The sequence below is a fragment of the Frankliniella occidentalis genome, unplaced genomic scaffold (genome assembly GCF_000697945.3).
Source record: "Frankliniella occidentalis isolate FOCC.00 unplaced genomic scaffold, Focc_3.1 Scaffold1, whole genome shotgun sequence".
Classification (NCBI taxonomy): domain Eukaryota; kingdom Metazoa; phylum Arthropoda; class Insecta; order Thysanoptera; family Thripidae; genus Frankliniella; species Frankliniella occidentalis.
Window position 1 is genome coordinate 4,194,178 of NW_026267131.1, and position 3,558 is coordinate 4,197,735.

General features: G+C 42.6%; 1 protein-coding gene across 2 annotated transcripts in view; it reads right to left on the minus strand.

The window, feature by feature from the left end:
• The window catches only part of LOC113205707 (uncharacterized), a 26,124-nt gene that overhangs the window by 1,488 nt on the left and 21,078 nt on the right, over window positions 1-3,558 (minus strand). The window lies entirely within an intron of this gene.

Here is a 3,558-nt window from a genome sequence, read left to right on the forward strand (position 1 = left end):
TGTCTCTTTAAAAAAAAACAAAAAAACAATATTGCCTATAAATTTTTCAATTCCAAATCAGCACATGTACTCAGTCTCTTTTTCTCTGGCCCTTTCCTTTCCTTGGAGCTATTAATTTTGGCCTTATTTCCTTATCTAATCTAAGAAGAGGTATTTTTGTCCATCTTGTACTTTATTCAAAATTTGGATCACTATACAGAGGAGGAATGTGTCAAAGAGTTGGGTTTGGTTATTTTGACATTTGCTTGAATGTGTAATTCAAATGATGTGCCTTTCTTCACTTATCTTGACTTTATCCAATGACATTCCGCTACTGCCTGGTTTTAATTGTTTGTGCTTTACAGTTATAGGATTTAAGTAAATTATGAAAGCAAAGATTTTGTGTGATGAATAAGCATCAGCCTCATCATCTGGACATTTTTGTCTGACTCTTTCTTGCTGTCTGTTGAATTTCAGTTTAGAAGCTTGAGGTCAATTGTAATAAGGTTTTCTTTTATAATTTGTGTGCATTTGAGCGAATTTTAGATATTTTGTGAAGATTGCATGTTTCATTCATACTGACTTTTAGTTATGTGTAATAGATGCACCACAGTTCGGAATATACTGGTAAAAGTTTGATTTTTAACTGTATATGATGTAGAGATGTAATGCTTCGGCGTTATAACCATTATGTTGGAAATCATAACCATTTAGTAGATGTCTTGTAAAAATTTCTTCTTTAGGCTGTGCGTTATTTTTGAGCTTCTTTGGACTTTTAATTCTTGTTACCTTTTTGAGCTGTTTTTTTTTTTAATTGTACATTTTGCTTTTATTCATGAGCGGCTCTTCCTTCTCTATCTTAACAAAAGTGTGATGAAATTGTTGTTGTAATGTGTATTATCTGAGGCTGCTTAGTATTGTCCTCTACTCTGCAGGAAGTTCATATTGCTGATTAATTAATTTTTTCCACATTATTGAATACTTTAAAGTATTTTTTTAAATCTTAATTTTTAATTTTTGTTGAAGAAAGACTCATACTTTCTTCCAACCCACATGATAATTTAAAGTACATACCTAGTTTGGCCTCAGGTCATACACACTGATTTAAATATGTATAGGAAATTTACATTGTATGGAACAGTTACTAATCATACTTCAGCCAATTCTATATTGTGAAAAAATGTATAAGAAATCATTTAAGCTATTTGTGTGACTTTGTCACTGTGTTAATGTGTAGGGGCTTGTAAACAGTACATATGCAAATATTTCAACCAAATCATGACTTTTAAAATTTTCTCATCCATGATCTGTGTGCTGATGCTTTTGCTTTTTCCTATGATGTGTATTACTGTATTCTAAGATGAATTTGTGTTTCAGTGGGACTTGCTGTTGTTGTCTAATTCTCATGAAACTTCGAAGAATCCTTTGCCTATCTCGTGTATAGAGAACTGTTTTCGCTATCTGTAATTTACCTTACCAGTTTTGGTTGTTTTAATTAGAAATTGTGTTCATCTAAAAGTCAACACATTGCCTTCATCACATCTATTTAGTTTGTGTAGAAGGCAAGACAATTTTTCTCTTATCCTCTAAGACAATAACTCAGTAATGTATTTGGCACAGCATCATTCATTGCCATTTCATCAGTATTGTGCGTGAAGAGTTTTTATTAAGTTTCACAGGTGTCATTTTCTAAAGAATTTATTTAGCTCAAAGATGAGAAAAGATCGATACCAATTTCTTGATGTTTTCATTCTTTTGTCGTACTACACAAAAAATAAAGAATGCCATGTAGATTTCTATTTTTATGAAAAGTAGGCTCATAATGAAATAGTGGTGTAGATAGTGTTTGTGTTCAGTCATACGTTCATGTACAGAGCAGTGCTTGTGTAATATATTAGCATCTCTGCATTCCATCGGTCAATAAATTGTTGAATAATTTGTCTTGAATTTATTTTTTTGGAGCTATGCACCAAGTCATGGCCAAGTCCAGTCATAAATAATACAAAGGAGAGAACGTTCGTATACCGCAGTCGTCAGCATATGTTGTTGTGATAGCGCGGGAACAGCCTCTTTCACCCACAGTGGTCAAAATATACTCCCGTTAACCAGTCCAGAAGGTACGTCCGTCACTCACCGTTCCGAAACTACCAAGTTCAGCCATGCGAGCTCTCATAGCGCCTGGTAGGTAGGCAACATCTTGCCTGCAGTGCATGCGTGTGTAGCGGGCTGGCCTACCACGAGTCTCGCAGGCGCACATCCCCACCACAGCGGGAAAAATTACGTACCTGTTTTTAGCTACACGATTGTAGCTACAGCCGACAATGACTGAGTCAGCTTAAACCGAACCGTCTATAGACGCGATTATTTTTCCTGCTCTGCTGGCCAAGTGTCTTCGGGCGTCAGTCGTTGTGTTGTCGCAGTGATGCTCTTTATCGTTCCGTCGTGGCCAAGTCGGTAGCATCCGGGCCCGGTGTGTACCTGGTTGCTGGTTCGAATCCCGGCTGGGTGATATTTTTCGCGCTCCGCTAGCCATGACTTTACAGCCGTGCGACACCTGATGTGATGGGCCGGTACGCAAACAGTCGCTGGTTCGAATCTGGTCGACGGAACCCTTTTGCCCCTCTGCCAGCCATATGTTTCGGGGTGTGAGACACGTTGGAGATAAGCTTCACCTATGTAGTAGCCGCATCGTTGGCTCAGATAGTAGAGCGCGCGCCCGGGACGCCGATGGTTGTCGGTTCGAATACTGACCGAGGCTCGTTTTTTCCAATTTAATAGTTTGCGGCGCGGGGACCAAGGGTTAGGACAAAAGACCAGCCGACATGGGGAGGTAGACTTGACCGCCTACTCAGCCCCCCCCCCTCCCCCAATGCAAAAAAACAACAACAAAAAACGAAGTGTTCGCCCCTACCAGGACTCGATCCCTGGGCCGTAAGTGTCTTGTGAACCACGCCCCAGCGCGCTCGCCACTCGGCTGTTGGCTCCACTTGTCAGCAGAGAGTTCAGAACTCGGTCCTGGTTTACAAGTCTTGGTCTCCCGGATTGCACGCGTTCAGGCCGGGTCAAGTCCACCTCCTCGACGCGCTGCAGCCCGGGTCGGCTTTTGGCTTGAAAAGCGGAAAATGGCCACTAAAAGAGCCCCTTGGATGCGCGGGGGTTAGGTTAGGTCCATTTATGTGACTTGTTCCGTGTTTTTGGCCAAAATTCGACCCGGGCTGCAGCGCGTCGAGGAGGTGGACTTGACCCGACCTGAACGCGTGCAATGCGGCAGCGCAACGCCCTTAAAGCAGGACCGAGTTCTGACCGTTCCGTTCACAGGAGCAGGCGACAGCTGAGTGGCGAGCGCGCTGGGGTTTGGCCAAAAACACGGAACAAGTCACATAAATGGACCTAACCTAACCCCCGCGCACCCAAGGGGCTCTTTTAGCGGCCATTTTCCGTGTTTCAAGCCAAAAGCCGACCCGGGCTGCAGCGCGTCGAGGAGGTGGACTTGACCCGGCCTGAACGCGTGCAATACGGGAGACCAAGACTCGTGAAGCAGGTGACCGAGTTCTGAACCCTCCGCTGACAGGTGGAGCC